Source organism: Canis aureus, chromosome 24 (genome assembly GCF_053574225.1).
Source record: "Canis aureus isolate CA01 chromosome 24, VMU_Caureus_v.1.0, whole genome shotgun sequence".
Classification (NCBI taxonomy): domain Eukaryota; kingdom Metazoa; phylum Chordata; class Mammalia; order Carnivora; family Canidae; genus Canis; species Canis aureus.
The window spans coordinates 25,585,551-25,612,789 of NC_135634.1; the positions used below are offsets into that span (position 1 = coordinate 25,585,551).

Sequence of the window (27,239 nt, forward strand, 5' to 3'; positions counted from 1 at the left end):
CACAAGAAAGCATGGCCAGAGTGGTAATACATGTCTCTCAGTGATTACCCATCCATTTGCTTCATTTCCTTTATTCCTCACTCTCACTTCCCCTGAGTTTTTACCTCTTAATAACAGCTTTGGTACTTGATGCTTGCTATGAATAGAATGTTTTTTCATAACTACCAATGTGATGGTACTTGGAGATGGGGCCTTTGAATGGTAATCAGGGACATGAAGATGGAGCCTTAACTATAGGATTAGTTCCTTTTAATAAAGAGATATCAGAGAGGACACAGTGATAAAGCAGCCATCGACAAGATAGGAGAAGAGTCTTCACCAGAATCTGGCACCCTAATCCTAGACTTCCAGGCTCCAGAACTATGAGAAACTAAATTTTTGTTGTTTAAACTACCCAATATGTAGTATTTTATTAAGGCTGTCTAAGCTGACTAATACAATACTTAAATGAAGCTCTATCTTCTAGGGAGACTGAGCTAAAACAGCACTCATCACTTTGTGAATATAAGATGCACATATTACCTACTGCCTATTTGCCTGAGCCTTGGTCCATGCTTGTGGTGTTCTGCTCTGTTCATAGAGCTCCTTCATTTCCATTCCTTAAGGGGCTATCTTGCATATTACAGCATGTGGTAGCATGTGAATCTAGTCTCTGAAACCCAGCTCTTGGGGTTTAATTCAGTTGAGGATCCTGATTCCAATTCTGCTAACAAGCAAGATAAAAACTGGTAAAAATCTTGGAAAAAAAGCTCTATTGACTCACACCCAGAGTCTCCACCACTTACCAGTATGTCTGACCTACACAAAGAATAATTTATGAAAGGAAGCACTTGTTTCTTATTTGTATGTCTCTTGCCCTTTGATTCTAGCACCCCTGAAGCTAGACCTTACACCTTACTCTGTCCTGGGAGTAAACACTACTAACTATTACCACCATGCTACTCCTTATGTGGGTATTGGTCACAAACTTCCTTCCATAGCCTTGGTGGTACACTGCAGAAGTTTTGCCTATTTAGCATAACAGGCTGTTAAGTGGGATTCTTTCTGTCTCAGTTTTGGTGTAAATCCTCAAATCTGAGAATAATGTGGCCCAAGTTCTAAAGCAAAGTCTAAGCCATATATGCTGCACTTGAAAGAATTACCCTAGTTTCTCCAGCCTTTGCCCCTTCATCAACTTTGGAGCACAGAATTTTGAGGCCAAAAATCCTGATAATATGAAGTGTCTTGGAGAAGTGTGTCAGTATTCTAAGCTCTAAGGAGGGAATTCAAGGGACAGAGAAGGTTTTAAGACCAACACTCTGATCTTGACTGGTATAGGACTCTCACCAGGAGAAATGTGATGATGAGAGTCTGGTTGAAGGAATGCCTCAGAGAAAGTATAGCACATTGGGAAGTAACTGCCTACCAACAACAATGGGACAAAGACATTTATGGAGCAGATGTAAATTTTGCAGCAATAAACTAGCCTGGGATGCATTTAGCAATATTCCACTCAAGGAAATCACTTTGGAAGACCAATTTCATCTAAACGAATGGGCCACAGGAAACCGAATGGAGGAATGGAATCTCATAAATAGCTAGCCAGAGAGGACACATCAGTCAGTTTTAGATATTCTCTTACAGCAAGGGCCACCTATGCCTGATCACATCTTTATGAAGACAAATTAGCAAGCGGGGAAGCAAGTGGGTGAAGAAGACAACCCCTCTCACCCACTGAAATATTACCAATTTGAGTCAGACCCAAGCTGCTGGAAAGTAGAAATTAAGCTGGTTAGGAATTTAGAGTTTTGATATTACTTGTACTGGACCAGTCTACCTATTTTTGAAGAGTGTTCAGAAGTTAAATAATCAAGTTTGAGAGTCATCACAGGTATATTTTAAAAATTAGTTGTGAAACTGAAAGAACAATGGCTGAAAATGAAGTGGGTTATTGGTTACTCTTCCAAAATCTAATTTGTTCAATAAATCAGCAAGAAATACACTTTATTCAATCCTTTTGTATATCTACATTTTAGCGAAACTGGAACAAGACTTTTCAGTATTTAGTGACGCCCCTATTGATATTTTGTACAGATTAAGTAATTTACAAGGATTGGCTCATCATGTTATGATAGAACTTTTAGCATTCTGCATTCTTGCCCATTAAAGACAGTCAAGATCCCCAGTAATTTTGACAAATGTTTCCTTAAATGATACCCCCACAAATTGAGAGATACCAACTCAGGGTAAATGAGGTAATATTCACAACACGGGTATCTTCAAATGACACAGTAAATCCCCAGTAAGGTATAGCAAAAGGTGAACCTTAGATGGAAAACTCTACATTCCCTTTCCAGTTAAGATTTTAAACATTTAATAATTTATATCTCAGTAGCAATAAAAGAAGAATCCGTTGAATCTGATCAGTTCCCTTGGGATGCACTATAGCCCTAGAAATGGACCCTAAAATCCAAATTTGACTGTAGAAAAAATTCTGTGTTAGAAAATTTATGAAGTAGAATCTAGAATAAATTCCATGTTGGAAAATTTATGGCTCTGCCTCAAGGCCCAAACATAATACACTACAAAAGTTTATGATCCCAAAATATTATCTGCAATAACATGGTGAAAATGAAATCCAAAGATAGTTATAAACTGTGCATACTAGCAAGTTCTGTTTTATGAAAAAATTATATTTGTTACAGATACTACCAAAGAATTTCAAACCTATAAATAGGAAGTAGTGTCTAAAATACAGCTCTATAGGACATTTAAGGATTTATGATGAGATGTCTGGCAACTGGGACCTGCAAAGATATTATGGTCAAAAAATGGAATTAAAATATAAGAATTAATTAAGAAAATGAAAATAAAATACTCCACACTGTGTCAAGAATGTCTATGTTTCAACAAGCCAACACACACACACACACACACACACAACTAAAGGAAGAGAGCACAGAGGAAGAAGATTGGATGAAAGTAAAGGAAAAGAAAGAGAAAAACGATGGGGGGAAGATGTTTGATAAATGGAGGCAGAGGGAGGTAGAACCAGTAACTATACATCAAAGAATTAGTTACCTCTCTCCCAAGAATTTGAAGGATGACCTGCCATCAGTTATCAAGCAATGAGAGTTTGAAAGTAAAGAGGAAGATAAGCATTGGCTATATTGAAAATTAAAATGGAGACAGCCTGAAGGGAAGTAAAACCATAGATACAAGCATTCTATGCAAAAAGTTCTTAAACCAAATCACTCAAATGTAGATAGACATTCAAAGGTAGACATTGCAAAGTACACTTTAGCCGCCAACATTTCCTCAAAACAGCAGGTTTATGATGGTTACTAGAAAAAATGAGTAGATACAACAGAAGTATAAAATAAGTGGACCAAGGAAAATAGTTCTGTAAATTGGAGCTTTATCTATAATAAACACACTATGGTTGAATGTATAGAGACTTATTTTACAAAGTAGAGACGTGAGTTAATTAAACTGAATGCAACATTTAAAACAATATTACACAAATAATATAAAAATAAAAAATCTTAATAAAGTGTTCCTTTAAAAGTACCCATGGTTTATTACTTGGAAGAAGAGCATAAGGAGACACCCTTCATTATACTTAGCGTACTCTTGTCCCATTACAAAAACAAAACAAAGAAAAACAAAACAAAAACAACAACAACAACAACAACAAAAAACCAACTCTAGAAAAATAACAATGAAAACATGATTTTCCATTAAAATTTTAAATAATGAAATGGGCCACCACTTTCATTCCAAAATTGAGAGTGTAAGAATTTAGCCAGACTAGTTGAACCAAAAATGAAGAAGGGTTGCAAATATTAGTCAATTGTTTTTTTCTTGTTCCCTGTTGACTTCTTAGACATGACCCCTAGATTCTTCTCATTTACCAGCAGTAAATTACTGCATCATATGACAATTCTCTTTTTAATGTTTTAAGAAACCTCCACACTACTTCAATAATTTTATTAAATGTTAACAATGGGGAAAAAGAATTGCTAATGCTAATTAAGCACTTACAAACATTCAGCAGAATTCTAAGCACCTTACATGTATTAATGTATTTAATACTCAAGTGGCTTCTATGAGATTGATACTATTAACCACACCTGACAAATGAAAGTTGAGAAACCTCAGCTACCAAGATATTAAAATAACTTGTCCAAGGGTATGCAGCTCGAAGAAGGAAGAAGAGCCAACTTTTAAACCTATGTAACTCTTCACTCCCAACGCAAAAAAAACTGGTGATGTGCTTGTGTGTCTAGTCAAATGAGACATATATTTAATAAATGCCTCTTTAATTCATAAGAATGAGCTTAGAAGCTTGGCTTGGGAAAAATCATTAGGAAATGAAAACCCTCAGAGGATGAAGAGTGCTGGTTTGGAGAAGAGAGATGCAATGTATAGAATAAATAGAAGGCTCCTAGGATGTGTGGGAGATTGTGGTAATGTCACTTCTCATCAGATATATAAGGTCTGACACTTCCTTGCTTCTAGCCAGGAGGTACAACAGAAAGAAAAATAGTATCAAAAATGGAAAATACATTTTTGGGAAGATAGATGGTTATTTGGAGGCATAATATTATAATATATATTATATATATATAATATATATGTCTATATATATAGACAAATCTGGGTCAGCTAAAAAAATAAAAGTTAAAAAATATTCTAAAATTTCTTATTAGAAATAAAATTTTTGAGAACAAAAAGCCTATCCTAAAACATTATCTCTGTACTATGCTTTTATGCAGTTGTGGCACATACAAGCCATTTGATGGCCTCCAATATTTTAAAATCTCTGATAAATTTGAAATTACTAAAGAGGATAGCAATCATTTCTTTCTCATTTTACAATTCTATAAATTGCTCCCTAATTCATCTTATAAAATTGTACTGATAGAAAAATCAATTCCGTCTACAATCTTATTAAATTAAAACCTTTGAATTCTTTCTGTTGACTCTTCAGTTTTCAAATTTTACCAAATGTAACATTTGTTTATATTTTATGCCTTAATATAGATATTAGTTTGCCTATGAATATTTTAAAGGTTGGGTGGGATCCCTGGGTGGCGCAGCGGTTTGGTGCCTGCCTTTGGCCCAGGGCGCGATCCTGGAGACCCGGGATCGAATCCCACGTCGGGCTCTCGGTGCATGGAGCCTGCTTCTCCCTCTGCCTATGTCTCTGCCTCTCTCTCTCTCTGTGACTATCATAAAAAAAAAAAAAAAAAAAAAGTGCACTAGAGAAGAAATCTACACAACCCAAAATTGTTAACCACCAGAAAAAATAAGTAGGTAAAACACTAGGTTGATCAACCAATATTTTGTTGACCATTTGCTAACTGGACAATTTTATGAATAGTTATTGAACATTTTCTATATGCTAGATATAGAATGGCACACAAGATTATGGAAGACACGGTGGATCATGCTTGCCAGGAGATATCTACAGTAAGCACACAGTCATCATAGCAGCAGGTATATGGCAAATACCACAGAAATGGTATAAAACAAGGCAGAATGAGGGAGGAAGTCATTTGTGCTGGTAGACAAAAATAAATGAAAGCAATCTGGGGCAAAGGGAAAAAAACTAAGAAATGGAAAAGGCGGAAGAGTAATTTTTCCAGATTCGCTGAACTACAGATTATTATTTGGAGAAAATAGAAGTGTAAAGAAAAATGTAAGCTGAATCAAGGCAATAAGGGACTCAAAGGCCAGTCTAGAGCTATTTATTATTACATAGATAAAACATCTGTTTGACTGATCTTTCTATCCAAATAGTTGGCATTATCCCAGCATTTGACTTGGAGTTTTAAGATTAAAAAAAATAATAAGAAGAAAACATAACCCTTTCAGTGAAGGTCAAGGAGTATCTGAATTTGACGTTGGAATTGTTTTTTCCCCAAGGGGAGAAGTCTTACTACTATTCCTTGAGGCTTAAAAAGAGGCCACAGTTAAGAAAGTGAATTTTTTAAGAGTCAAAAAATCAGAAGCCCTATAGCATAAAATGGGTCCACTCCAATTCTAATTTATACAATTTTATGGACAGTAATATTTTAATGGCCTATAAAGTGCTATAGTACCCTCACCCACACACATCCGAGATGCAGTATCATTGCATTGGCTCTTTCTAAATCCGTATTTTAAATGGTAACTGCACCTTGATGTCCACTGAACTTCCTCTGTGGTTCAAGAATCTTTATTTATTATTGTACGCACTTAAATCTGTAAGCTGGAAAGTCGTGGGTTCGATCATAAATTTAGGAGTCATGAATTTGTAGGCAGTCTAAGAGTTCAATCATAAATTTGGGAGTCATGAATTTGGCATTGGTTTCAGTCTTACCAAAATGTATCTTCCGAACTCTAATCCAGTGACATCATTGTGGCCTTCAAACCTTAATCCCTGAGCAGGCGCGACTCCAACTATAAACACTACGAGTTTTTCACATTTTTCAACTGTAAACCCCACCTAACCAAGAGTTTGGTTACAACTTTTAGTGTATATAAACTCAGATTTTAATTCCTATAAAACAAAAATAAAAATTCTTCAAGCATTTTTTTTTTTTACATACTTTAGTATTTTTCTCTTTCTTGAGTGGGTCATGAGTTAAGGACAATCTGTCACCATAACTTTGAACTACTTGATCTTGGTATGCTTTTTTGGTCTAGTTTTAATGTCTCTAAAACCCAATTTCTCTTGTCTTCTTTAAAATGGACTAATCTCCAATCATCATGGAAATCAGTCAAGTAAATGAAAAATCGTAAATTACATGGGGACTACTAATTCACTCAGTTTATTTGAAAACAAATGCCTGGGGCTTCAAAGAGAGGCAACTGCCTCAGCTCCAATTCATCGTACACATCGACCAATTTAACTTGCCAAGGAAATGATAGATGATTTAACAAAGTGAGTGGTCATTGTGACATTCTATTCCATCCACAGACGTGTTGGGGGTGGGAATGAGGTGGGTGTGAGGGAAGGATAGAAAAAGTCTGGAACATTAATTCTAAATCATGGTTTTTATGAAACACTCAAGTTAGTTGCATTTTACCCCCTAAGGAAGTATCATAAAACAACCCCAACATTTTCAAAGTTGAAAGCTTTCAATTCAATTCTCTTTTAATTATACATACTACAAAGCACTTTAAGGAAGTTGCAAATCCCCAAGGGCTATGAAATATAAAATTAGATATGTGCCAATCAGAAAATAATTGAAATTCCCTTATAGTTTATTACATTATGAAAACAAAAACCCTAAGTTTTCAATAATAACAACAACAACAAAATGAATTCAAGACATAAGTGACATTTATCTTACAGGCATATTGTGGTTTCTAGGTGTAAATTACATTCATCATATCTATATCATGATATATTATGATGTGAGAGGTAGATAATATTGTTCCATTTATCAAAAAAAGAAAACAGAAGATGGGAAAGATCTAATGATATATTCAAGGCCACACAGCCAAGCAATAGAAGAAAACAGATATCCATAATTAATACAACTTTCCACTATAATTCAATAATTACTAAAATGGAAGTGAGGAAAAGTGTAGGAAAAAGAGGTATAAAATATTTTATAGACTCTAAGATAATATTCATTAATTTATTCATTTAAAAATAATTTCATATGTTAATCTGCCCCACACCTTCTTATGAACTAGTGAATAAGGTAAAATAAAAAATAAAATATAGTTGACAAACATAAAATTTTTAGAGTGGCCACTAGTTAGATGAAACTAGTATTTTCACATGATTTTGCCTTCATACCATGTATAGAGTTGCTGAATTCTTCTCTCCTTGCCACCTTTTAAAAGTTTTTCAGAAGTATCTGGGATGAGAACTTCAAAACAAAATTCTATCTTGACAAAGTTTAGCTATGAGGGAATTCTCTACCAATTCTTACCTCAATATCAGGTGATTTATTCAAAATATACCAATGTATTATTGGGCCAGATTACTTTTTTAAAAATTTAAAAATTGATAATAGCAGAATCAAGTTGAAATTTTCACTCTATTTTTTTAAGTCTCAAATTTTGGATGGATATAGTATAGATTGGCAAGTGTAGACCTTGCCTAAGGGGTAATTTGGAAAATATTCCTGAATTCTTGTATTGATGTACAGGAAGTAGAAAGCAAATGTCAAATATAAATGTAAAACAGGACAGAATAAACTATTACAGCAGACCACGAAAGTGGCTCAGTTCAAACGGTCTTGTCTGGGAATTTTGTGCTATCCAGATGGGTCAATTTGATACATGCACTTATATACATCCTACAAGAGTCAACTAAAGTCTCTTATAACTGGAATGTATCACAAGCTGACAGCTTATGAAATACCAAAGTATTGAAATACAAGCACAGTGTGATGAAAATTAGAATAACATACAAAAATCAACTTTAATTAGTTGTGCATTAATTGGATCCAAATTAGTTGTATACCCACAAGTAGAAGCATTTGGATGGATGATGCAGACATCCGTTCGAGTATGGGCAAAGGCAGAAAGATAATTTCATTTTCGACTGCTTTAGGAAGGAAACAGAGAAAATATGGCAAATATGATAGGCTAATTAAATAAATTAGATATTTGCAATTACTGTACAAAAAATTGCCATGTTATTTTGGCCATTTCGAAAACAAAGCAGAAATTTTTTAAAAAATGAAATATGAAGACAATGGATTTTCTAAATATACATGTAAACTAGAGCCTTGGAAATGAAGATTAAAAAAATAAAATGGAAAAAATATAAAACAAGGCAGCTGAAGATCTATAAAATTTTATGTATAAATAGAACCTCTATCTGCTGGTGGCAGCAGTCATGTTAACTCTCATAAAACTGAAACGATTGCTGAAGAAGATGGTCACCCTTAGCCAAACTGCAAACAATCAGGTAAATTAGCAGGAAAACCTGCTGCTCTTTGCCTCCTTGCTCCCTTCCCTCCTGCTCTCTTCAGAAAAAAAAAAAAAAGTGTACAATTGTCACAGCACATGTCTCAGAATTTTGTTCTACTAGTATGACTTTTGTGCTCTTCTGTTTCTGGTCATTGTACATTGAATTTACACCCGGACCAACAGAGCTGGATAAAATCCATTTTGTTAAGTCCCTTCATGTTTAGAGATCCTAAATAAACTACCTTCAACAGACTATTCCTGTGCCTGTGTCCAGATTTAAAGCCATGTAACACCTGGACTTTGTGAGCTTAACCTGCTGTGACAAATAAAAATAAATAAGAAAGTTTCCCGTAGTTGACAACCCAGGTGGAAGTTTTACTACAATTTCCATCAGTCACAGGGGCAGGCTTCAAGTGAAATAAACTGTATTTACACACAAGTTTGTTCAGAGAAGTGGCTGTATTATAGCTTTATTCAACCTCTGAAACTTGCAAGAAGATACACAGATGTAAATAAACTGAAAATAAATCCCCTTGTCCACTTGAAATTTTTATTTATCTGTTTACATGTATTTTTTCTACATCTAAATAGCTTGGACCAAGTGAATTTTGCCCTAATTCAGGGTACAAGGTCTGGGGACTCTATGTAGAATGACATAAATGCTTTGGAGGGGGAAAAAAAAGCCAAGTATTACACATACTGTCTCAGAACTACATCTCACATTACATTGATTCTGTAATTTAAGTTTTCCTTTTACTTTGATTTACTGAACTGATGGAGTAGGGGAAATGTGACAACATTTTTAAAAATATTATAGAAAGACAAAAAAAAAAATCCTCATGCAACAATCTAAGATAGAACACCAGTTAAAGAAACCGAGTCTAGGGTTTAAATCAAATCTAAAAAGTATTTTTTTAACAAAATACATTTTCCTAAATGTATGGTATGAAAATCCAAAATAGGTAAAAAACAAGATTTATGAGAGAAGATTTTCAGTAAGATATAAAAATGTGTTCTAAAGCTACCATACTTAATAAAGTGTGGTGATGTGGACACAAAAATAAAGCCAGACTAGAGTTCTAAGAAACAGAAAACGCTGCCAAAAATACAAATGTTGAATATGAGAAGGACGGCGCTTGAAAAAAATTGGAAAAGACTGACATAGCCATTAAAATAATGATGAGATTTTTCGGGAAGAAATGAAGTTCTATCTTTGCTTCTACCACAGGTCAACAGGGTTTGTTCATTGTGGATGGTTTAACGATCTTACTATTTAGGAAGAAAAAAAAAATGTAAAAGATCAAGAAGAAAATCTAAATGAGTATTTTTTCTGACATTAAAGCGTAGAATGTAAGCATAGAGGCTAAGAAAACTATCATAAAGGGCAAGAGAAGAATGTGTTCACAACAAACAGCAGAAATATCTGAAGCAGAAAAACACAAACACAAACAAGATGAGAAGAAAATGACAGATCAGGAAAGCACGACAACACACAGGGTTGATTAGTGGTCACAGTCCTTAAAAGAAACTATGAAGAAACGAAAAGACAGACATGCTAATGAGGTTATACACAAAAGACAGGGACAGACAACGTAAAAAAAGAAAAGAGAAGCAGTTATTCAATATACAAAGTAAGGTTCGGTTTTACTTTTAATCAGAGAAATATAGATTTCTCATTTTATCTTTGGAAAATCTAAAAACATAATACCTGGTGTTGTTGGGTAAAGCAGGCACTCTCAGATACTACAGTCAGGAGTGTAAGTTAAAGCATGTTGAAAAAATAAGTTGCTAATATGAATCAAGATCCTTAAAAATGTCTATGCCTCCCGGCTTATCAATTCGATATCTGGGAATTAATCATGGAATTAATTTGGAGATACACACTAGGATTTATGTATAAGGATGGCCATAACTGCTTTATTTATAATAGGAAAAGTAACTTAAACATTCATTTAAAAAGACGGGCTGAATAAATTACAATATATACACTCAACGCAATAGCCTACAACCATTATAAATCAGATCTTCAAAGAATATTTAGTGACATGCAAATTCTTATAAGAAATTCAGTATACAAAACACTATATATACCTTGATTCAAATTGTGTCGTACACAGACACAAATGCAACAAACAAAGAATTCTATACCGAAATATAAGAAAATATTAACATGGGTTAAGTATCAACCTTGGATTTTAGCTGATTTAAATTTTCCTTTTCACATGTTTCTGCATTTTTCCAAAATGTCTACTATAAGTGCACATTGCTTTTCTCATAGAAAGACAAAGATAGTATACAATTCCATGTGTTTTTTTTAAAGATTTTATTTATTTATTCATGAGAGACACAGAGATAAAGAGGCAGAGACAAAGGCAGAGGGAGAGGCTCTGAGACAGACAAAGGGAGAGGCAGAGGCTCCATGCAGGGAGCCTGATGTGGGACTCCATCCCAGGTTTCCAGGATCACACCCCTGGCTGAAGGCAGGCGCTAAACCGCTGAGCCACACAGGGATCCCTAAAATTCCATGTTTGACCACAGCTTCATCCACTATGTGAACTCAGCCAGATCACTTAATTTTCTTTTCTTTTCTTCATTTACAACCCACCATCCCAGCTATACTTTTCAGAAGTAGATAGATAGTGTGTTTCACAACTTAGGAATAAGAATAAAAAGATTACACATTTTTAACGTTCGTCATTTCACAAAATAAGAGGACATTTATTACTCATCCCTGATGTCTTCCTGAAAAGTAGAAACAAAAGCTCAAAATTATGGCTTAGGTTTAATAGTCAACAGAATTATTCTGTAAGGTGTACCTAACTACAGTTCTGCACTAGGGTTGCTGATGGCAAAATGCTTACATCATCCATCAATTAATAAACTAAAACCAGGCAGAAAGACTCTTACAGTGTTGGCATGAAAAAGCAATCTTTCTACTGTGTCCTAGATATTTTTTGTTAATGTGGAAGATAAGCACTTTATTAAGGAAAAGCTCAAGTAGATTTTGGCATTGCTTTTGGTGATACATTGTTTCTGAAATATTAGATCATGATTGATTCTACTTCTTAGTCAGGTGGCGGGGTCTTGGTATGTGGTAGTCCCTCACCATTCTTTGCCTATTTCTAACCAATGTGAAAGTTAAAATTATTATGTTGGTCACCAAAAAAGGGCCAAATAGGTGATTGGATGCATGATATATATGAGGTATATGGAAACAGGAAGAGCAAGGTGGGATTGCTGTGTTTCAGATTTGCCCTTGCATTTAACTGGAAGAAGAGTACTATCACAAGTGATAACAGCACATAACATTATTTTACACTAGTGAATTTCCATCACCTTAATAAAGAGTCATATGCTGAAAATTATAAAATGTACCCTTTCATTATACTGTTCCAAACTGGTGGGGTTTTTATAATATTGAGGGGAAAAATATTAACTTCAGTGGTCATGTTTTTAATCTACCAAGAATCCTCTTATATTTGAGATCAAAGGATCTACTGTTGGACAGGAAAAAAAGGCATAGAAATTTCTAATATTTACATTTTTTCAGTATTGAATTATAGCAACTAAGTTTCTGAGGTTTTGAAGGTTCACTAAGTTTAGATTTCAGAGGCTTTAGAATGTTAAATGTTCACCGTTGTTGAATATTTAGCCTTATTCTACCTTCAGTAAAAATCGGTGAGATGTTTTGCATGGAAGAGGAAAGAATAAGCCACTTCACCATCATCACCCTTTGTGATAGCTTGCTGTTTAGCCAGTAATCAACAACAGCAGGAATTTCTAATAGTAATAACTTATGGTGTCAGTTGCAGCCTGAATCCTACTCTGGTGTGCTGGTCCTAGTTGGTCATCTTTGTTTTTAGAAAGATTAAGCAATCTCTAGAAAGATTTATTATTATGATGTCAACCTCAAAGCATATTCTTTGATGGAGAAATTTGAAAGAACAGAAATAAGTTTCATATTCTATGATTCTGGATAATACCCTTCTCCCACTTTAAATCACCATATTTCTTAATATGTTTTCTGGAAGGTGAGACAAAGCTTCCCTAGGGAGTAACCAAGGTGATCAGAGTACCAATGTATTTTCAATGCAAGCAACAGAAAGTTCACTGGATTTCTTTTCAGAAGCTCTTCTCTCATGGCCTCCTCCCTCTATTTTAGTGAAGGAAAACAAATTCTCCTCTGGGGATTTCCTACATGCTACTTTCCACATCCCAAGCTAGACTTAAGAACAAATACCTATTTGCACAGAGTTACACTGTGTGTAAAATTTTATGTTACTATGTACTCAGCTTTCTCTAAAAGTGTAAGCATATTTATATTGCAGACATCTGTGCCTTTTCTTATATATAGGTAAAGGCAGCAGAGGGTTGTATTTGTTTTTTTTGTTTTTGTTTTTGTTTTAATTTTTTTTATTGGACTTCAGTTTGCCAACATATAGCATAACACCCAGTGCTCATCCCATCAAGTGCCCCCCCTCAGTGCCTGTCACCCAGTCACCCCTACCCCCCGCCCACCTCCCTTTCCACCACGCCTTGTTCGTTTCCCAAAGTTAGGAGTCTCTCATGTTCTGTCTCCCTTTCTGATATTTCCCACTAATTTTTTCTCCTTTCCAGAGAGTTGTATTTGGACACACCTGAAGAGTCCCGGTGTCAGGTAATGGCAAGTTCAGAGCTAATTTGCTAAGCACTTTAATTGGCACATTCAATAATAATGAAAAATTTTTTTTACCGTTTATCATTATTGAGTTTGTTGAGAAATAATCGGTCATGTTGGGAAAAAAACATGGACGTCAGAGCCAAGTATTACTTTAACTTCATCTCAGCTCTAATTTACAGTCTCTGTGATGAGATACATGTTACTTAATCATTCTGATCCTCAAATATCTCCATCAGTAAATAGCCACATTTTGGGGGCAAGAATTAAATGCAATAAAGGATGATAGTGTGATGCAAACATACTATACACTCAATAAAGTAGGGGTGGAGTTTTAAATGCTTGGCGAAAATACACTAGAAAATATAAAACAGGCTATGCTTCCTATCTACTGAAAGTCTGTTCCCTTCTTATCCAAAACATTCAGAGCATGCAGTGACTTTTAAGAAAAGTAGTTTGAATGTTCAAATTTTAAATAATTGAAATCTAGAACTGGCACTTCTTTTCCTCACTTTCCTTATTTGTAGGCTGACATTCAATTATTTAGTTTTTATTCCTTTAACATTGTTTTTTGCCTCTAGACTGTAAGTTTCAGGAAGTTAGGGACCAGATCTGTTTTCTCTTCATTGCTTTCCAAGTGCTCAACACACAGTAAGCATTTGACAGGTATGTGTTGATTGAATGAATGAAAACTCCCTAAAGAGAGTGAGTGGTGAACATGAGGAACGTACTACCCACGGCAATGACCTTCCAGATTCACTAAGAGCTCAGTAGAAGACCATGGATCTACAGGTAGAAGATAGTCCTCTGTATCATTTGATCTCTGCTCAGTCCAGTAAATCCTTATCACTGGTACAAAATAATACATCAAATTAATTTTATTTTGCACTTACAAGTGACTTTGCTACTTTATTCCAGAGTTGGGAAAAGAAAAAAAAATGTTCTTGTCTATGGAAGTCATGGAAGAGGCCCAGCTTCCACCCCATTATCATTTGGTTGCACGGGAGATCTCTGTAATGAGCCCACGGGAGGTATCAGTGACATCTCAGGAAAGAACAAGTCAGATCTCCCTGCTCTACGGAAACATTAGGTGGCCAGGGACTGGGGAACTGGGGCAGGGGTAGTTTAGCTTTATATTTTACTATCTGCCACTTCTTTTGAACAGCATGGGTGGTGCTGGGGCCTCTGGCAGTGTTCCCAGAAGCACTGGCCCCTGCCAAGCAGAATTTGCACCTTCACAAGTGCTGATTGGCTGTGATAGAAAGGTATGGTCTCCTTTTGGAAGCAGCTTTCTGGGAAAGATATTATACTTTCAGTCCAGGGGACTCAAAGAGAGAGGAGTATTTGTCCTGTACTAGTAGGCAGCAAATAATCTGATTCTTTCCTCGTTACATCTGTTCATTCTACCATTTGTATTTTGAAGACTTAAGTTCCCTAGACACAGATCATAGAAAAAAATAATAAAATATGAAAGAAATAAGGTTTCCCTTTTTCTTTCTCTCTCTTTTTTTCTTTTTTACAGAGTATTATAAAAAGTTTGTTTTCCTGGCTAACAGCAGCAAATGCACAAAGCTTTCTTCGTTAGGGTTTGCTATTTAAACCATCAGCTCATTCTGCAAGAACATCAAACATATGTCTACCAGATGCTGGGGAACAGCACGGTCCTAAGGATCTGACTCAAGTGAACAATAATCTGTGGACAGCGGGTGTGAACCTGAGCTGGGCCAACACCTCATCAGACCGAATGGCTAATTGATTTCAAAATTAGACTTGGTATTTCTGAACAATAATCTTAAAAGGCAGCAATAAAATACATCAGGATCCTTTGAGCTAGCCAAGCTTTCATCCAAATGGCTTATTACAAAGAGCTGGCACACCTGAACTTTGGCACAGTCAAATAAATCCAAAAACAGCAAATGGAAACCACATTTGGCACTGGAGGTTTGTCAGGAGAAGTTTGTATTCATGAGGAAACATGATTTTTTATTTTGAAAATAATTTTTAGGTTAGTGGCAGGAAGCAATTCATTGAATGTGTTTTACTTTGACACCTGTGATTTATGCAATAAAATATGCATAATAGGTATCTGAAGACTTTGGGGTGTCACATAATCTTTGGAACACCAGGAGCAGCCAGGGCACAGCAAGGGTTATAGTAGTTCCATTAGCGATAACTTAATCGCATGTGTAGGCCTACCCCTTTGAACTCTGAATAGCTGTTTTGTGGCATCAGGGTCCTAACAGGTTTAAATCTGACTGCACTGCAGTGACAATAAATTATACCAACTATTTTAGAAATGCTTGGAATCTTATCTTGCCTTCAGAGTGAGCAAACTAAGATTACGATCCCCGGTTGAAAATAATGGCATAAATTCTGGGAACAAACATCTAAGATTTACACAGTGGCAATGGTATATTTCAGTACTCTTCTCTTGAAACATTTTATTAGAAATCCTACAGATACATATCGAAAGGCCCTTTAAAAAAAGAAATGAAAAGAAAAGAAAAAGAGGCTTTACAGTGTTGAATAGGATACATCTGCCTGGATAAAATGGATTAAAGAATTGACTGGTTGCATAATCCCTGTAAAAATGTAATTCTTATTTTAACTTCCTGGCTATTTTAGGAGAAACACTTCTGGCATTTTCTTTACATGTATTATCCAAATAATTGACTCGATTTTTTAAATTAAATTTTATGTAAAAGCTCTGCTTAACTCGATCTTTAGCTAAGTCTTTTCACTTCCTTGCTAGACTCTATCCAAAGGTAACAAAATATTTCATAGAAGGAGGAGGGAGAAGAAAAAAAAAAAAAACAAGGAAAGGAAATAGATTCACAAGCATGGGTCTAACCCAGAACTCATGCAGTAAAGAATTTTCCAGAGAACAAGGAGGGCAGGGAGTGACCCTGGAGAACTTATCTGCAATTTAAAGCATTTTTCCTTCTTTGGGTTCTCCCTTTTTTAGGGCAATATCTCTCTGGTTCTTCAAAATGCTGACAACCGAAGAGCAATTGTGATTATGATTTTTTTTCACTAAGAAGTTACTCCCAGTCTACAGCCTGGGCTGAGCTCATTAGGAGGTGACTGCCCCTTGGGAATTCGTGGTTAGAGATCTGAAGAAATAAAGTCAGATGTGAGTCCTATCCTCTGCTCTTCCATTAATTCTCTTGATGATCTTGGACACATCTTCCTTTCTGGCCTTCAGTTCATTCATTTTTAAATGATGAGAATTGAACCAGATGATGTCTAAGGACTATTTCAGTTATAAAATATTATAAAGCTATAAAATAGTTCCTTCAAAGTTGATATAAACAAGCTTGGTGCATGTACTGCTTAAAAGAAAACATCAGAAAGAAATACTTAGGCTGTGATATTTAATGAACTGGATTAGGACACGTGCAATGGTTTTAGAAATTTGGTTTAGAACCACATTCTTCAGCATAATGAGATAGAGAACTAATCGACAAAAACTTTAATGAGAAATGCTATTTGAAGTGGAAATGATTTTTTTAGAACTAAGTAGATGGAAAAATCACTCATTAACTCTACTAGCACAGGGTAATAGCAAAATTTTCCAAAATAAAATTAGTTTCTGAGAGTACATCTCTCAAATCACATTCTTCATTTATCTAGTTAGCCAGCATATTCTGAGTGATTCTTTTATAAAGACAAATGAATACACAAGATATACAAATACTTGAGAGAATTACTAGTGTAGAGTGTTGAATTCTGGAGAGTTTTAGATATTATGAAGATTAACTACTTGGTATTCTGTTTATATATTTTGTCAGTATACAATAAAAGAGTAAAGCATGTATTTAGTTTCAAATGTTATTAACTCTCAAAAATTGGAATCCAAAACAGTGCTTAAATTACAAAAACACTTTTAAGGTCTATGCTCAAATCCAAAATTCTTAGAGTTTGTATTTTAATACATATTTAGCAATTTAAATTTATGTTAATATGATATTATGTTATCTATTCCTTTAGATACTTTTATCTGGAATCTGTTTTTGAGAGAGAGAAAGAGAGAATGTACACAAGCAGAGGGGAAGAGACAGAGGGAGAGGGAAAGAGAATCACAAGCAGACTCTCCATTGAGTGCAGAGCCCCACACTGGCTCGATCTCACAACCCTAAGATCATGACCTGAGCTGAAATCAAGAGTCAGACACCTCTGCTGGACTGACTGAGCCACCCGGGTGCCCCTATCTGGAATCTGAAGTAGTACATTTTAGACAGTACATATTTTTATTTTGTTCTATAGGCCTTTGGTCTCAAGTAATTTTTTAATTTTTGTAAAATGACAATAATAATGACAATAATATTTAACAAATGTATCCTAGCCTGGCAAGGGTGTTAAACACGGTGACACATCTAAATTTCACAATAAATTTGCCAGGTGGGTATTATTCTATCTATTTTACTTATGAAGAAAACAATTATAAAATGATTAAGTGACTTGCCCTGATTAGTACAGTAACTTTTAACTGGCCATTGCTTACCAGTTCCGATCTTCTACAGTAGACACCATTACTATCCTAATGGGTGCAATCAATTCATTTATTCATTTATTCCACAAATACTCATTGGCAGCCTGCTAAATAGCAATTACTTCTTGAGACATAGAGGATAGCAGTAAATTTACATTCTAGGGTGGGGCATTAGAAAATAAGTAAGTAAATACATAAATAAATAAGATTATTGCAGTTAGGGGATTAAGTGCTGAAGGTGACCATGTTTAACCATGCAAGTTGTGACTCTATTGTGAAGAAAACAAAGCAGGATGGTGCAATGGGGACTGGAAGTGATTTCAAATTAAGTAGTCAGAGAAGGCTTCTTGGAGGAGGTAGCATTTGAGCTGAGATTTAAATTACAAAAAACAACCAGCTGTGGGAAGGTCTTAGGCAGAGACCTCATGCAGAGCAAACAACTAGTACAAAAACTGAGACAGGGAAAAGATTTCTGAGGACAAGAAACATAAAGAAAGTCAGTGGGGCTGGAACCCAGTGAGCAGGGGAAGGGAGAGAAGATAGGGAAGACAGAGAGAGGAGTGGACTAGACCATAGGCAGTCATCCTAGCTAAAGTAAGGAGCATAAAATGCATTGCTAAAATACTAATGTAAACCCATCTTTTGAAGTATTGTCATTGGGACCCGTGGGGTGGCTCAGCAGTTAAGCATCTGCCTTTGGCTCAAGGCTTGATCCCGGGAGTTCCAGGATCAAGTCCCACATCATGCTCCCCACAGGGAGCCTGCTTCTCCCTCTGCCTGTGTCTCTGCCTCTCTCTCTGTGTCTCTCATGAATAAATAAATAAAATCTTTAAAAAAAAAAAGATTTATAGAGGTAAAGCAGAAGCTTGAGAACTTTTCTGACTCTTGGAGTGCTTGGAGATTTTAAGGGCAAAAAAGAAAAGAAAAGCTATGAACCATCTCTCTGGAAAAACACACATATACACAGAAATGTGCACTCTATTTCAGTAGGTATCTGGATTCACATTCCCTCAGCAGCTTATATATGGGCTGTAGACTTCGGGTTCAGAAAAATCACAAAAACTATTTTAACAGTGAGCTAAAAAATTGTGACCATTAAAAAATAAGTATAATCCACACTTAAGCAGACAGTTTTCTCCCCGAAATTATATAGTCCATTCCAGACTATAAGGCATACCACCCTATGCAAGGCTAAGTTTCCAGTTTCAGCCTCAGAGGTGTATATATATATATTTTTTTTAACAGATCCACAACCTCCTTTTTGCAATTCTTACATGCAAACTCCAAATTCTAAAAGTTGAAAACAATAATTTCACAAATCAATTACCAGAAAAATTTGACCTAACCATTATGACATTATTTATGATTTGTCTTTATTTGTACAATTCATATGTTTTGCGGCAGAGGTAATAATGTGTTAGATAATAGAGTGATGCCTTTGTTTTCACTGGTTATGTTGATAGATGATAGATGGATGATATGGATAGATAGGTAGGTAGATAGATACATACATACATAGGTACCTAAATACTCAGGTAGATACATAGATCCCTACATGCCTTCCAAAAAAATATCAAAATTCTGCAACACGTGAGGCCTTGAGATTTGCGGGTAAGGAAACATGGACCCATATAAGTTTTCTTCCTTCTGAAATGTTTCTGGAGTCTTTTACACGTCTTCTTTATGTGTTCGAGATACCAAACATAAGTCAGCATACGGGGTTCTAACCACTTACATCCAGCTGGTGTTCTGACAGGTTTTAGATGACAGCCCAGTATTTCCTCAGTGCAGACCACCTCAGGAGTAGGAAGGCTACAGGACACTGCGAACGTTCTCCCTCAGCGTATAAAAAACACCTGTACCAAATTAATTTGTGCTTATCCAGTGTGAAGTTCACAGGGTCCCTCAGCCTTTCTTACCTATGAAGGGTGGTCTATTGACTTAGCTGCTGTGCAAAACAAGCCCATGCAGGGAGCCCTGGCCTCTCCAGGGGCTTTTCCAGGAATTATTCCTAACATATTCCCAAACTTCTTTCTTCCTTTGTTTTCTTCATTCTTATTTGACGCTTTTTTTTTTTATATAGTGCAGCTTTGTATTTTCAAGGCATTTTTACCACCATTTAATTGCTAATACATCCCACATTGCTGTAAAGTAGGCATTATTCTCCTCATGCTGGTGAGAGACCCAGAAATGGGTTAAGTAATTTTCTCAAGGAATCTGAATGTGAGTCAGTGATTAGGCTTCTATTAGAACTCAGTTTCATATGCGCAATGTTCTTTTCTCAGGTCTCTGGGGCACCATGTTATTATCTGGGAAACATTCCCAAACTAATTATTCCTAGCTATGATGCTTCTGCCTAAGAAATAAACACTTCTGGGGGCAGAAGAGGAGGGAAGAACCATAAGGAACTAAATTTTCTAATTTTCCATAATTTATTAATGTATTGAATGTAATGAATGTACTACTTCTTCAGTCTTTGTAAAATCATCCCCCCAGTATTTGAATATATTCTAATATGATGATTAAAATCTAAAACAATTAGACCTTCAGAAATAAAACATTAAATTAAAGCTATTAGAGTTGAACTTCTGTTGAGTACATTCACTTATTTATTTTACTTTGTGTGCTCAACTGAAAAGTTAAAGTTAATTTTTGCAGGTCATAGAAAATCAGAAAAGAATGTATATTTGATAGAAGTCTCTAGTGGAGATCTGTCAAAATTAAAATATTTCTTTTAATTGGATCCATAGTTTTTCAAATATGAAAATCTGACAGATGACTCAATAAGGAAAGGAGGGCATATTAGGAGGGATTATTCTTCTCTTAACTTTCCCCAGTTCTTTCTCTCCCCTACGTCATCTTGTGGACACCACATTTTCTTGTGGAAAAATTAAGTATTTTTCTTCCCCTGCTGCTTTCAACACTGTAACTAACCTTCTCCATTTACAGACAAGTTGCATCCAGGTTTTTCTTAACCTGCACCTCACCCCCTTGAGTCATTGCAGGATCTGCTATTGTGCACCTAAGTTTCCATCTGTATCTATTTCAGGTCTCCAGAAGTCCAACTGACAACTCAATTTTGTATTTTATTTTTACACTGCCTCACTTCCCAACATGGTCAGTGATAACTCCCTTGGTCTTTGGATCGTCTCTTTTTTTTATATATGTTTTAAAGAAAAGTAACACATTTTTGCTTATAAAATAGTACTTTGTTCCCATTTCCTACCCCTGCAGAAGCCTGATGGCTCTGTCTCTCAGGGGGATTTTGCATGGCATCACCAACATAATTGCCCTGTGTTCATCATTCAGACGGCATTAGAGCCATCCTGAAAAAATGTTTGGTGGTTCTCAGGAGACTAGCTTTTAAAAATGGGCTATATAAACCATTCCGTTTGTTCTTCAAATACCACACTTACATGTTCCCTGAAACAATTTTGGGTGTTCCTTTTTCTTCAATCATGGCCCAATTTGTTGGTCTCTAAGGGCTTGACAGAATTCTTTCTGAACATTCTCTAGATTTCCACTTAACACATGTAATAGCCTCTTCTGTTCCATCCCACACATTGTAATTTTCTTCCTTTAATCTTGAACTCTTCTCCTTTCACCAAGAAGTCTTTCCTTATTAACATTACATGCCCCAAATATCTCCACTTACCAATTGTTTATTACTTCTGTTTTCATACTTTGGTTTCTTTAAATTCCTATTTGGTAAATTCTTCTTGTTATTCTCACATCTGTCTGGCTTTGTCTCAAAGGACATAGTCTTTATAGCTAGTGAACCACAAACATACAAAGCCAATTCTATGCCATGCTCTTCATTATTTGTTGTCTATTTACTTTTTTTTAAAGAGAGACATTGAAAGATTTAATGTACCTTTTTTCTACCAGAAAAAAATCTCTGTTTTTTTTTCTGTTTATTTGTGTCACTCATATGTTTTGTAGTAGAGATGATGTGTATGGGATTATAGGATGATGTCTCATTCTCCACTGGTTATATTATTATATATAGTGTTACTGTGTATAAGAGAGAACGAGGGAGAGAGGGAGAGAGAGAGCTCTATCTATTGGAGGTAAGTATAGACTGAGTAGATCCCAGATCCAGACTGTCTTGAATTATATTTCAGTCCAACCCTTAATGAATAACTCTGTCCACCCCATCAAGTTAACTTCTGTTTCAGTTCCCTCACTGATTACACAGAAATAATCATAGTACTTACCTTTAAGATGAGTGTGAGGCTTTAAAAAGAAATTGTATTTAAAAACCTTTCTTTTAAACATTTTATTTATTTATTAGAGAAAGAGTATACAAGCACAAGTCAGGGGGAGGGGAAGAAAGAGAAGGAGAAGCAGACTCCCCAGCAGAGCAGGAGTCTGATGTGGGATTTGATCCCAGGACCCTGAGATCATGACCTGAGCTAAAAGCAGATGCTTAACAGAGCTCTGTACTTAAAAAACTTATTAGCATCTGGCACAAAGTAAATCATAATATATAACATCATCTTCTTTAAAATTAGATTGAGTTTCTTATGTGGCTTTCAACATGCTGGCTTGAGGAAGAGATTGTAGAAAGCAGAGTGTAAAAGAACATACTATAAGCTTCAAAATAATTTGTAATATAAAATATTTAGTGTGGTTCATGATTAAAGTTACAACTGTATTTTTTTAAGATTTATTTATTTATTTGAGAGAGAGAGAGAGAGAGAGAGAGAGAGAGAGAGAGAGACAGCATATGCAGAGGGAGAGGGAGAAGCAGACTCCCCACTGAAGAGGGAGCCCAATGCAGGGCTCCATCCCAGGACTCTGGAGTCATGAGCCAAAAGCAGACACTTAATCAACTGAGCCACTCAGGTACCTAAAGTTACAACTTTAATTATAGTGTATTCTACTGAGAAATTTCATATTTCAATCATTCAGGTATAAAATATGCATTTATTTAAAGAAAAAAATATATATGTGTTGATATAGGAATTCCTCTATATGTTCTCAGTATTGAATAAATGTAAATGTAAATATAAATGTTCTTCCCTGAATAGTGGAAAACAATTGAGATCTTGGTGGTGAGCGATTAAGAGGAGGTTTGTAATCCCATGAGATTAAAAGCTAAATAGTAGATGAACCAGAAGTTTAAAAGAGAGGATCAGAGAAAGAGACCGTAAAAAAGAGAACTCCTAGGGTGGAACCAAATCTCAAAGATCATCTTTAAAGATCACCCCTTCTCTACCAATCCAAATAGCAAATTGTAAAATAGAGTGTTCTAATCCTATTGGATTGTTAGCCCTAAAAATTCATTCACAGCATTATTTGTATCTGTTCTACAATAGCCATTTATATGTCCAAATGTTCCCCAATTCTATAATCAGCAAAATTATAATAAATGACCCCACTAATATATCTCCCTAGTACCATTCTTGCACATAGAAAAATCATCAAATAATATTTAGTAAATTTAATTGACTAACATTTCACCATAAGTATAAAATGAAAACCAACACGACCTGGTTCAATTTTGTGAAAATAATATAGTAACTATGCAGGTATTTACATAATTAAATGAAATAAGCTCTGCAAACAACTAATAAATTTGGGAGTAATTTTGTTAGTTTCAGAACTGAAATATAAGGTATTTTCCTAATAAAGTCAGAAAAGGTTACCAGTCAAAATTGCACAGAGTGTTAACACTTTGAAGCATCTCCTGCTTACTGGATACATGGGAGCAATATAAATATAGAAACTAAAACTTAAAATGATAAAGTAAACTCAAAAGCAAGATAAACATTTATAATGGATTAAAAACAAAGCCAAGGTACAAACCTATGAGTCATGCTAAGGTTGACCCAGCACCAGGCAATAAGTAGTAGCTGGGAGGGGACAGGGTCTACAATGTGCTTGAAAATTGGATTTTGGTGTAGCTTTCCTACTCTTGAGTAGAGGCCCAAATAAGCCATTCAGGGGACAAGACTAACTAGAAGATGTGAAACTAAGGAGGCACACTTTAGGCCCTGATCCCAGTCCTCAGCACTATTCTAGGCAGACATGGCCAAGAGACACAATTCTTAAGAATAGAAAAGAAGCTCTAATCTAGGAGCAGTAGGCTGAGGATACGAAGACTTAAGTGCCTCTGCCCAGGCTCACTTTTAGGGCAAATATTCCATGCCAGAAGGAGCTAATTGAGAAGATCAGGATCTCGAGTTTCTGCTTAGAGCTGTACTCATAGACCACGGATATCCCTCTGGCAGAAGTGGGCTACTGTCCTGGCTATGGCTCCAAAGCAGTGGCACAGCAGTTTTGCTTAGGGGGAGAGAAGGATTAAAAGAACAAAGAGTAGTACAACTCAATTTAAGATTAATTGATTTTATTCAGAACAGAGTATGAGGAAGTTCAGGCTAAGGGTATTGTGGAAAACAATTGAGATCTTGGTGGTGAGCAATTAAGAGAAGCCTTGTAACCGTATGAGAAAAAGAAAGCTAAATGGTAGATGAACCAGAAGCTGAAAAGGGAGACCAGAGAAACAGATAGTAATAAAGAGAACTCTTAGAGTGGAAACAAATCTCAAAGATTCTCTCCAAAGATCACCCCTGCAAAGGGTACCCAATTTATTGGATCAGACTATGGAGCAATTTATGCCCCAAGTCATCGTCAAAACAACAGAGCAATCTGCCAGAATGAGTGGAAGCTAGCAGCAATTTGTGATAACAACAGAAGCAGTCAGTGGATAGAGAAATCAGAGGGGAAAAGCACTGCAAAATCCTTTCTCAACCAAGGGTGCTTATACACATGTCAAGGCTGTGACCTCTAAGGAGTGACATGAGAGGCTGCTCCCAGAAGGAGAACTAGACTTTACTAAAATAGTTCACCCAAGTCACAAAACAACCAACATGGAAACAAGAAGTCTTAGTGTAGGGAAGGAGAATTGGTACTAATAGTTTACAATAATATACTTTATTATCTAAAAAGTCTAGATTTTAACTAAATACCATGAGACATGCAAAGAACCCAGTAAGTATTACTGACAGGAAAAAACAAAACAAACAAACAAAAAAAACCCCAGCAACAATTTGTCTATGGGGGAGTCCAGATATCAGACAAGAATTAAAGAAATGATTAGAAATATGTTAAAAAATGTAAAGGAAAGGGGTGCTTGGGTGGCTCATTTGGTTAAGCGTCTGACTCTGGGCTCAGATCATGATCCTAACGTTGTGCAATTAAGCCTAGCATCAAGCCCAGCATCAAGCTCCGTGCTTAGTACTCAGTGCAGGGTCTGCTTGATGAGAAGCTGACTTCATTTAAGTTATAAAGTTCTGCTCTGTGAAAGCCATTCTTAAGAGAATGAGAAGACTAGCCACAGACTGGAAGAAAATATTTGCAAAAGACCCATCTTATTAAGGACTGTTATTTAAAATATACAAAGAACTCTGAAAACTCAACAATAATAAAATAACCCACTTGAAAAAATGGGCTAAAGACCTTAACAGATATCTCCCCAAAGAAGTTATACAGATGGCAAATAATTATATGAAAAGATGCTCTGCATCATATGTCATCAGGGGAATGTGAACTAAGACAAGCCTAAGATACCACATCACACCTATTGGAATGGCCCAAATCCAGAATACTGACAACACCTCATGCTGATGAGGATGTAGAGCAACAAATTCTTCCTTCATCTCTGGTGGAAATGCAAGCCACTTTGAAAGACAGTTGGCAGTTTCTTAGAAAACTAAACCTACTCTTATCATAGCATGCTCTCTTACCACAGCAATCACACTCATTGATGTTTACTCAAAGGAGGTGAAAATGTATATGCACACAAAAACCAGCACATGGGGATATTTATGGGAGTTTTATTCATGATTAACAAAACTTGGAAGCAATCAAGGTCTCCAGTGGGTTAAGGGATAAATAAACTGGTACCTCTAGGCAGTGGAATGTTATTCAATGCTAATAGGAAATAAGCTATGAAACCATGAAAAGACATGAAGGAACTTCAAATGCAGATGACTGAGTGAATACCGGTCTGAAAATACTACCCTCTAATTCCAACTATATAACGTTCTGGAAAAGTCAAAGCTATGGAGACAGTAAATAGATCAAGGATTTGAGTTTGAGGGAATGAATGGGTAGAGCATGAAAGATTTTTAAAGCAGTGAAAATACTCTGCATGATCCTAAAATGATAGGTATGTATTAATACACACTTTTCCAAACGCATAGAATGTGCAACACCAAGAGTGAACCCTAAGGTAAACTATGGGCTTTAGGTGATTGTTGTGTCAGTGTAGGTTCATCAATTAGAACAAATGTACCGCACTGGTGGGAAATGCTAGTAATAGGGGAGGATATGCACGTGTCAAGGCAGGGAATATATGGGGCTATCTACTTTACTTTCAATTTTGTTGTGAACCTAAAAACTACTTTAAGAAATTAAAGTCTTTAAGTATGAAAAAAATTAGAATGCCTAACTTCAAAGGAATATAAAGAGCAACAGTATTGATTAGCCAATTATCAAGTTTTATAATAAAACTACTGAAATGAAGACAACATGGAAATTGTGCCAGGATAGACACAGATTGCTGAATGGAGAGCTCATATACAGAAATATGTTACAGAAAAATGGTAATATTACAAAACAGTCTGGAAAAGACTGAAAGGGAATATGTTTGATAATTTCTTATCTGTATGGGAAAATAAAACCAAATTAGATCCTTACCTCATACTTGATATGAGAACAAGTTTCAGATGGATTGACAGACTAAATATAAAAAAAACAAAGCAATAATATCTTGAGAGGAAAATTATCAGATCACATCTACATGATGAGGTAGCAAAGAATTTCTTTAAAATATAGCAAAAAAAAAACAAGGTCATGAAGCAAAAGAATGATAAATTTGACTAAGTTAAACTATAAAATTCTTCTTATAAACATACTAGAAATGAAAATATAGGATTATATCTTTATGATTTTGGAATAGGGGGTGTGATATTGTGATATAAGAAATACATTTTTTGGTCTAAGTCCAGGTCATTACTTCTAAAACCCTTGTTATTTCCCCAGAGAAGGACTTTAGGAGCATCCTTTATTACAGTATTTGGGTTTTGTTGCCAATTCCTGAAATAGTTCAAGGGTGATAGAGGTAAAGGATGTCTTCTATTGCATATCAAACCCTGTTCTACCACACCTGAGCTTATGTTA

The 27,239-nt window shown here is 35.6% G+C and overlaps 1 pseudogene; it reads left to right on the forward strand.

The window, feature by feature from the left end:
- The first annotated feature begins 14,724 nt into the window (after positions 1-14,724).
- Positions 14,725-27,239, forward strand: part of LOC144296618 (FACT complex subunit SSRP1 pseudogene) — a 32,117-nt pseudogene continuing 19,602 nt past the window's right edge.